Below are 11402 nucleotides of genomic sequence, written 5' to 3' on the forward strand. Positions count from 1 at the left end.
ACAAATAAAAGAACTGAAAACGGAATTAAAAGAAGAAAATGAGGAGATTAGAAACAACATAAGGGAGGTAAAAGAAGAATTAAAACAAAACAACGAAGAAATAAAAAACATAAAACAAGAAATACAAAATATGAAGAATGAATGGGCAAAGGAGGGGAAAGAGCTGAAACAAGAGAATTAAATGCTCAAAGCAGAAAACAAAAAGATAACAGAGGATCTATCTGATCGTAAACGATCAATGGAAAGACTAGAAAAGGAAAAAAGAAAAAATAACCGATCATAAGCGGATTAATTATAGACAGTGAAGATCCAATAGCTCTAAAACAAGAAATGACAAACATACTAGGAAACCATCTAGGAATTAAGACCGATATCAAGAGAGCACAAAAAATTGACACAGAAACCTGCCTAGTTGAATTAGGAAATGAAGAAGAAAAAGTAGCCATACTACGAAATAAAAGCAAGCTAAAAGGAGTAAAGCATAAAAAAATATGGATTACAGAAGACCTCACAAAAAGAGAGCAACAGAAAGCGAAAGCCTTAAGAGATATAAGCAGAGAGATGAGGGAAAAAGGGAAAATAGTAAAAATGGGATATAATAAAATTACAGTAGACGGAAGGGAATGGAGATGGAACCAGAAAGAAGAAAAGGTAATGGAAATAGCGACTCCAAAAAACTAACACAGTCACACGGAAGAAACGACGTAGGGATCATGCGAGGAACAGGGAGAGAAGATATTGCAAGTGAACAGGACACTAACACAAAATGTATAGATTTAAGTAGTGATAAGTTTAGAAATAGGAAAATAAATATTAATTATTATAATATTAATATGATTGGTGGTGGGAATAATAATATTAGGAATAGTATTAAAAATCAAAACAAAAAGAAACAAAAAAGAAAACAGAAAATAATGAAAATATGCACCTGGAATATAAGAACAATCTTAACTGCAGGAAAAATGGAAGAGATAGCAGGAGAACTGAAAAGATACGGTATAAACGTAGCTGCCATACAAGAGACCAGATGGAAAGGAAGCGGCGAATTAGAAAACAAAAACCTCAGCCTCAAATATTCAGGGAGCGAAAGACAAGGGCAATACGGAGTAGAATTTATGATACTCGAAGATGTAAGGCAAAAAATACTACAATTTAGACCGATAAGTAACAGACTTGCATACTTGCGCATAGAAGCAAAGCAAAGCAATTTGTCACTACTAAACGTATATGCGCCTACAGAAAATGCGAACAGAGAAGAAAAAGAAAAATGGTACGATGATATAGAGGAAGAAATAGAAAAGATACCCAAAGAAGACACGATCATGATAATGGGAGACTTCAATGCCCAAATAGGAAAAGAACAATACACAGAAATTGTAGCAGGAAGATACACAATACACAATATATGAAAGGACAAATGACAATGGACAACGATTATGCAACCTAGCAACAAGAACAGGCATGATCGTAAGCAGTAAAAAGTTCCCGCATCCTGACAAACACAAAATAACATGGATATCACCAAATCAGCAAACTAAATCTCAGATAGACCATATTTTGAAAAACAGGCGGAGACAATCTTCAATTAAGGACGTAAGATCTTACAGAGGAGTCTGTGCTGACTCAGATCATTTCATGGTAACAGCAAAAATAAAACAAAAACATGCAGGAGTAAAAATAAAAGCAAACAAACGAAATGGGACAATGAAGAACTAAAAGAAGAGCAAGTAAGAAGGAGATATCAGGAAGAACTGGAAAAATATCTAATAATGGATGACAATCAAGAATGTGTTGATGTGAAACGGGAGTGGAGCTGCATAAAAGACGCCATACAGGAAGCAGCAAAAAAAAACAATTGGCAAAAAGAAGGAGAAGAAAAAAGAATGGTTCAACATCGAATGTCAAACAATTATGGAAAAAAAAGTGGAAGCGAGATTAAAATGTATAAGAACGAACACGGCAGAAGACAGAGAAAACTACGAATTACTGAGAAATGAGGGCAAAAAAATTAACAGAAAACAAAAACGACAATGGATAGATCTAAAGGTTCAAGAAATAGAAAACGAAAAATATAACAGAAATTAAAAAAAAAACCTACATTAAAATAAAAGAAAACAATAGAACATTCAAAGGTAAATTAAAATGAATAAAAAACAAACAAGGTAAAATTGTAGAGGAAGAGAAAAAGTATAAAGGAATATGGACAAGTCACTTTAAAGAACTACTAATTGAACCAGTTATAAATGATGAAATAGAAGACGAGACGAAGAAGAAACGAACACACAGGAACCAACATTAGAAGAAGTAAAAAACATTATAATGAAAGGGAATAATGGAAAGGCACCTGGGAAGGACGGAATAAATCTAGAACTAATAAAATACGGAGAAAATACGCATGAAAAAATACATGAATTGATTAAGAAAATATGGAAAGAGGAAACAATGCCGAACGAGTGGGAAATTGGACAGATTATAACGATCCATAAAAAAGGCGACCAGCATGAGTGTAAGAACTACAGAGGTATTACACTATTAAACGTTGCCTACACTGGCGAAGCGTCCATGTAACCACTGTTACCATTGGTAACAGTTAAAAATCTTGCAAATAAATATTTTATGACTATTACTATGAAATAATTCCATTTATATTTTTTACCAACAGAAATATTTGTTAATACGTAGTACCTACCTAATTCAGTAAATAGCCAACTAGACGCACGAAAATATTGGCGAGATTACATGTGAATACATTTGAATCCGTTGCACGTTATTATATTCCGTCACCACTTCTAGTTCTGGTAACGAAAGATGATTCTCGCTATCGCTCGGGACTGAAAATTTTGAAGGAATGACGGCTCCAGAGACGGCGCGGGCACGCTGTGTATATCAGTATTGTAACCATTTTACAATCTGGTAACGTTAGTTTAGCAGCTATTCGTGCATTTGAACATGGAAGAATGTTGCTGCGTAATCGATCAACTACTTGAAAAGTCATTATCCTTGTATATTTTTTTATATATAGTTTTGAAGAAAAAAAAATGAAATTATTGAAAATAGAAGATTTAAAATATAAACACTAATTTTCAAAATATCTTCTGTTTCCTACTTGTTTATTTTTGATGTTAATTTTATTGTAGAATAATCTGTTTAGTTCGTTTATTATTTATTGTTATACCTATTACATGCATATAATAAATATATACATAATTACATGCATATAATTTGGGAATAGTGATTTGTTTAATTTTATCCCACAGGATTGAAAACAAAAACTTATATTTGGGAGGTTCAAAATAATTTTTATCTACTTTATGTCATATTATGTATAAGTTTTTAGTTTGTGAAAACTGTCGATATAGATAGCAGTGCGTGAAGGGTTTAAAGTGTGCGTGAAGTAACAATGTATTTTAAATGGGATTTACTTTTTCGCACACTTTCAATGGGTTTTTTGGCACACTTTCATATAATCAAGTATCCTTAACTTTCGCCTTGTCATGGTGATGACGATATGATCAATGACTTACGATTTAGAACAAAATTTTTGACAGTTTTGTGGTTTGAAAGTAGTTAGGATTTTTAAATGCCAAAGTTCTAAAAATTGTAGAATAGAAATGAATTCCAGTGACGAAGAGTTACAGTTTTTTTATTTGTTTATCGTAGATAAAATATTGTATGAAACTGTGCGTGAAGTACTTTTTGCGAACTTACGCGATGTATAGCACTCGCTCCCTTGTCGCTCGTGCTCTAAATATCGCGTGCGTTCGCAAAAAGCATACTTCACGAACTGTTTCATAAATAACTATTTTTTAATAAGATTTTTTTACATCTAGTTTTGGTAACACTTTGGAAAAAGTCACGCTTCGCCACTGGTTGCCTATAAAATATTATCGTCAATAATACAAAAAAGGTTAACAGATGAAACAAAAAATATCATAGGACAATACCAATGCGGTTTCGTAAAAGGCAGATCAACAACAGATGCAATACATACCATTAAACAAATCATGGAAAAAGCACACGAACATCAACATGAAATAGAAATATTATTTATAGACTTTGAATAAGCCTTTGACCCAATAAAGAGAAAGGAAATAATGAAAGCCCTAAAATATCAAGGAGTAAGTAATAAACTAAGAATCCTAATAAAAATGTCTATAAATAAATCAAAAATAAGTATCCTAACACAAAAAGGGTAAACAGAAGAATTCGAAATAAATAAAGGAGCGAGACAAGGTGACTCACTGTCAGCAACACTATTTAACCTGACAGTAGATTTTGTGTTAAGAAAGATGCACAAGGGAAAGCATCAGGTTACCAACTAATCGCGTATGCAGATGATATAGCGATAGTAACAGAAACACGAAAAATTATGAAAACATTATTAATGGAGATAGAAGAAGAGGGAAAGAAGATGGGACTAAGAATTAATGAAAAGAAAAACAAATTAATGAGACTCGGAAAAGCAGAACAAAATAGAGAGATAAGGATAGGAAATAAAAAATTCGAGGAAGTACAGAAATTTAAATAGTCATAGTCATAGTCATCTTTATTGGTCCTTTAAGACATTCAAAATAAATGTATAAAGATACGTCACTACAGAATTCAGTATATAAAAAAAACATTAATGTGTATAATACAATATTCACAGTGTAACAAAATTGACAAAACATAAAATATATAAAATAACATTTTTACAAGTAAAATATGAAGCTACTGCAGTTTGTCCTCCAGATATTCATTTATAGAATAATATGCTTTTCTTAAGAGTAAATCTTTAACATTTTTTTTTGAAATTCAGTGGGAAGTGGTATTTCTTTCACAGTTTTTGGCAAATGGTTGTATAAAGTCAGTCCCATATATCTGAAGCTATTTTGAAATTTGGATGTTCTGTGTTTAGGAACTCGTAAAGGTTCAGCACTTCTTGTACTGTAATAGTGATTGTCTGCATTTACTGGAAATGTATTTATTTCCTCTATTACATAAAGTAAACATTTATAGATATATAGGCAGTAGAAAGTTAAAATTTGATGTTTAATAAAAATTGGTTTACAAGATTGTTGATAATCCAAATTAAAAATTTGACGGATAATTTTTTTTGGGTAATGAACACTTTGGTACTATCTACTGAGTTCCCCCATAAAATTACATTATAGCACATGTGGCTGTAAGCAAGGCTATAATAAACGTTTATTAATGCCGATATGGGTAGTGCGTTTGTAATTATATATATATATATATATATATATATATATATATATATATATATATATATATATATATATATATATATATATATATATATATAGCATAAAAAGCTTTATTCAATTTCATTTCACTGAATTCGCTTGCTCTGACCATTTCAGATTACAATCAATGAACACACCCAAAAACATTGTAGAGTGAGTGGAAGATAACATATTGTTTCTATCATGGATGGTTAAAATATAGTCATTGGTAGATGAGTTGTAGAATGAAAATAAATAATTTCTGTCTTGTCAATGTTTAATATTAGTCTGTTGGTATTACACCAGCATATAAAGCAGTCAACAACAGTCTTCACTGTCATTTTTAATTCCTCGAGTGTACGTGCAGAGACTATTAACGAGGTATCGTCAGCAAACATTGATATTATAAGTGCCTTATGTGATCTGGTAGATCGTTAATAAAAATTAGGAATAATAATGGTCCCAGCACGAATCCCTGTGGTACTCCTTTATTTGTCGTGTATGGTTCTGAGCTTGATTCTTTAATTTTAACAACACTCTTCCTGTCACTTAAGAAATTTATTACCCATTCTAGAAACATTCCTCTAAAACCAACGTTATATAATTTATTGCGAATAAATGTTATGTCTAAGCAGTCAAAAGCTCGTGATAGATCAAAAATAGTCCTGCCACGTGGTTTCTACTATCTAATTCATCATAAATACGCTCAAACAAGCTGCATGCAGCCGTGAGTGTCGACTTTTTTGGTCTAAATCCGTGTTGGTTTGGAGTTAATAAATTGTATTCTTCTATAAAATTTAACATTCTGTTGTATACAACCTTCTCTATTACTTTGGAAATTATGCTAAGGACAGATACTGGTCTATAATTTGAAATATCATGAGGTTCATTCTTTTTGAAGATTGGAATAACTTTTGCCATTTTAAATATGGATGGAAATTGGCTGGTTGTTATTGAAAGATTAACTAAATGGGTTAAAGGATTCGATATATGGTCACTAATCAGTTTTATTATTTTTGCAGATATGTTATCAATACCAATACTAGGCTTATTTTTTAATTGATCGATTGTATTTTTTATTTCAATTGTACTTACGGGTAAAACGAAAAATGTTTGGTTACACATTTTTGAGGTAGTACAAGAAGAAGGCAACGATGTGCCAAAATGAGTTTAAAGATTGTATTCTGTAATTGAGGTCCGTGAAGTTGGCCCGAAAAAGTCGAGAAAAAAATGTGACTGATGCCATTCGATTGTCCATTGATTGTCCACGTTTGTCCACAGTTTTATTTCGTTAGTCCACCCTTAAATTTTTTTTATAAACAAAAATTTTTTTTCGATCTTCACAAATCCACAAATTTTCGAAAATTCAAAAACTCTCTTGCTATATTGTTTGTCCATGTTTGTCCACCGCATAATTTTGTTTGTCCACCCACTGATATTTTAAAAATAAAAAAAAATTATATATCCCTAATAGCACAAGGACGTCCAATGGACGTCCATTGGACGTCCTTCACGGACTTTAGGGACGTCCTTTGGACGTCCGTTTTCGTCCGAGGAACGTCCTTTATACGTCCTATTTTGGTCCAAATGTCGCGCTACCGAACGTCCATTGGACGTCCATCTAAGGTCCGAGGGGACGTATATTGGAACTTAATCGGACGCAAATTGGACCTTAATCGGACGTCCTAGGGGACGTAAATTGGACCTTAATCGGACGTAAATTGGACCTTAATCGGACATAAATTGGACCTTAATCGGACGTCCTAGGGGACGTAAATTGGACCTTAATCGGACGTAAATTGGACCTTAATCGGACGTAAATTGGACCTTAATCGGACATAAATTGGACCTTAATAGGACGTAAATTTGACCTTAATAGGACGTAAATTGGACCTTAATCGGACGTAAATTGGACCTTAATCGGACGTAAATTGGACCTTAATCGGACGTAAATTGGACTTTAATCGGACGTAAATGGGACCTTAAGCGGACGTAAATTGTACCTTAATCGGACGTAAATTGGACCTTAATCGGACGTCCTAGGGGACGTGAATTGGACCTTAATCGGACGTCCTAGGGGACGTGAATTGGACCTTAACAGGACGTCCAATTTTGGTCCAAAGGCCAAGTTGTTAAACGTCCAATGGAGGTCCACCTAACGTCGGAGGGGACGTTCGGTGGACGTCATTTGGGCATTCATAGGATGTCCCAGTTTGGTCCAATGTCTTGCTGCTGAACATCCATCTAACGTCCTGGAAGGTCATTCGGTGGACGTCTAGCGACGATATTTAGACCTGTGGAGAATGTATTGTGGGAAATAAAAAATATATTTTTTAAGGAACTTATATTTCATCTTATATCAAATTACAATTATTGGATATTACAGTATTTACATTAAATTACAATACACTTCTCCAAGAAATTAACGCACCACCTTAAATATGGGGTATATTTGATGTCTCGTATTTCCTAAACCTGTTGTCCCATCTAAGTGATGTTTTTATAATATTATAGCCTAGGCTATAGGTTACCTCCTTAAGCTTGTCATGCTGTAATATATGTATATTATATCATATCGCTCTCTATAGTAATGTGATATAATATATATTACAGTATAGCTCCCTGTGCATGACAAGCATAAGGAGGTAACATATTCTAGGGCCTAGGCTAGAATATTATAAAAAAAATCACCTAGATGCAACAACAGGTTTAGGAAATTCGAGACATCAAAAATGCCCAATTTTTAAGGTGGTGCGTAATGGGCTGTATATACAGGGTGTAACAAAAATACAGGTCATAAATTAAATCACATTATTCTGGGACCAAAAATAGTTCAAATGAACCTAACTTACCTTGTACAAATATGCACATAAAAAGTTACAGCCCTTTGAAATTACAAAATGAAAATGGATTTTTTCGATTATATCGAAAACTATTAGCGATTTTTTATTGAAAATGGACATGTGACATGTGGCATTATTATGGCAGGAATATCTTAAAGAAAAATTATGGTGAAATTTGTGCACCCCATAAAAATTTTATGGGGGTTTTGATCCCTTAAATCCTCCCAAACTTTTGTGTATGTTCCAATTCAATTTTATTATTGTGGTACCATTAGTTAAATTCAATATTTTTGTTTCTTAGTATTTTTCAGATAAGGCAGTTTTTATCGAGTTGCGACTTCTTTTTTAATATGTCCACGTAAAAATTTTATGGGGGTTTTGTTCCTTTAAACCCCCCAAATGTTGTATGTTCCAATTAAACTATTACTGAGGTACCATTAGTTAAACAGAGTGTTTTCAAAACTTTTTTGCCTCTTTGTATTTTTTCGATAAGGCACGTTTTTTCGAGTCTGGCTTCTTTTTTAATATGGTTCAAAATATACCTAAAAATGTAAAGCATAAATAAGTTTGCATATTATTACCAAGTCTCCATAATCGTACTTAACCATATACAAATATGTGGTGGATTTGACAAATATTCACAATATTTCGATAAAAATTGACTTTTCGAAAAAGCAATAAGAGGCAAAAAAGTTTTTAAAACGTTGTTTAAATGGTAGGTACTACAATAATAATTAAATTGAAACGTGCACAAAAGCACATTGTTTTCGATACATTGGAAAAAATCACTTTTCATTTTGTAACTTCAAATGAGTGATAAAGGCACAGAGACTTAGATCACGAGGTCACATTGAAAGGATGCCAAAAACGAGGACTCCGAAAAGGGTACTAAACTACACTATAGCTTCAAGAAAGAGAAGAGGAAGACCGGAAAATAGATGGAAGCAAGAGGTCGAAAAAGATTTGGAAAGAATGGTGTTACAGGGTCAGAAAAGAAAAATGAATAAGAGGAAGGAATGGAGAAAAATCACATATCAAGCCAGAGAAGATCTCAGTACATAAAGAAACGTGAAAATGAAGAAAAAACAAACTTTTCAAGCCATGGGCCTCTAAGGCCCTTGGTGCTATTAATATATAACTTCAAAGGGCTGTAACTTTTCTTTTGTGCACATTTGTACTAAGGTAAGTTAGGTCCAATCAAACTATTTTTGGTCCCAGGATATGTGATTAAATTTATGACCTGTATTTTTGTTACACCCTGTATATATATAAAGGTTATATTTGGTTCTTGGGACATCAAAGTATATTTTTTAGACATTCCCTGGATATAGTCACTGATGTGACATACCTCCGATTTGTTTTTTCATGAGTTTTGTAAGAGAGACTAAAAACTTTTTTATGGTTACCTCCTGTTTTCATATATTTTTTGACATGTTTTGTAGTAAATTCAACTATCTATTTACTACAAGACATGTCAAAATTTACATGTGAAAGCAGGAGATGATCCTAAAAATGGTTTTTCGTCTCCTACAAAATTTATGAAAAATCAGATAGGAGAATTTGTACATTACAATTCTCTGATGTTTGGGAAAAAGGGCTTAAGTCAGAAATGCACATCGATAATGTTTTGATGATTTCTGGACCAGAAAAATCGGCTCTTTTTATTGGTACATACAGTTTACGTCTACAACAGTTTTTTGCTGGTCCAGAAATCATCAAAACATTAGCAATGTGCAATTCTGACTTACGCCCTTTTTGCCAAACATAAAAAAAGCAATCTGGTCATAACTGACCAATGAGCAATTTTAATTTAACCTAAATTACTAATGTTTCTTAAAATGAAGAGCTTACCCGATAGCGTCTCTTATCTAATCTAACAAGATCGTGCACTATTCTAACATACACAGCCACATCACGCACTATGCTCTGCTTTTCACTATCACCTATCACTCAAACTAGTTCAAAAGGCTTTGTCCTCTTCAATCTTCTAGTTTGCCCAGTAGTATCGAGGAGGATTTCCTCAATATTCTTGTACTTATTTAAGTTGTTTGTCGGGATTCCTGCTATCTTCTTGATGATTATATCCAGGTTCCATTCCTAGGTATTAATATTTGTTTATAAAGTAATAACTTATTATGCATGGACAATGTTGTTTCTTCCAATTAGCCAATACACTTTTTATATCTTTATTTTGGTTATATCTGGTTTTTTGTAGACCACTTTCAGCTGATTCTAAAAAAAATTAAAATGAACGGTAATTTTTCTATTCTTTACAATTAAAAATCAAAATATTTACAGGTAATACATGCATAAATGATTCGTTTCATAAAGAAAATTGAAAACGGATTTTATAATACTTACATAATTGTTTAAGAGATCCAGCCATAGCCAAAACTAGCATACTAAACAGTACAGTTGAGTACAGCAAAAAAAGCCACTAATTTCCATTTTTCACCCCCTTATCGATGCATTTTTTTCCAATCAAAATTTTTACTAAATTTTTAGGTTATCTTATGATGAAAATGAAATAATTGATGACTTGATGACCAATGACCACGCGACGCTACATAGATACTCGCGCGGCAAATTTGAAAATGAACGCAAATTGAATAGTAAATGGCCTCTCTTTAGAGTATGGAAAATTTTACCCCTCCAGGAGGACATTGTACTCTTTTCATAGAATATCTTGTGGTAACTTTCCAGCCATAATTTAATCAGATGTTCACGGAATAGAACTTTGATAGTAGAATTCCTGGAATGTTTTGTTGTTAGGGGAAACTTTTATTTTATTTATTCTTGAATATTTCCTGTTGTTAAACATTGTAACCAATAATTTACAAATAAGATTTTCATTACATTACATGAAATCAAAACATGTTTTGGATATTAAACTATATAGTTTTATAATTGTAATAATTTAATATACAATTTTGAATTAAGATTTAATCTTTCGATCTAATCGATTTAAACTACAGTAAAACTTGTGTTACCGGCCCCCTGCCAACACCGGCCACCTGTACTAACGGCCAGTTTAAAAATTCCCCACACTAATTACAGTAAAACCTGTCAGTAACGGCCGCTAAAAATGAAAAAGCTATTGGCCGATATAGAAAGGTGACCGGTATTGCCAGTTTTTGTAGTCTAGATATAATTGGTTTGGGGAATTTTTAAACTGGCCGTTAGTACAGGTGGCCAGTAACACAGGTTGTACTGTATATCTAGGCTACAAAAACTGGCAATAACGACCACTTTTCTATATCGGCCAATAGTTCTTTCATTTTAGTGGCCGTTAGTGACAGGTTTGACTGTATTTCATTAACGTAAAGTTAACGCA

Source organism: Diabrotica virgifera, chromosome 10, assembly GCF_917563875.1.
Source record: "Diabrotica virgifera virgifera chromosome 10, PGI_DIABVI_V3a".
Lineage (NCBI taxonomy): Eukaryota > Metazoa > Arthropoda > Insecta > Coleoptera > Chrysomelidae > Diabrotica > Diabrotica virgifera.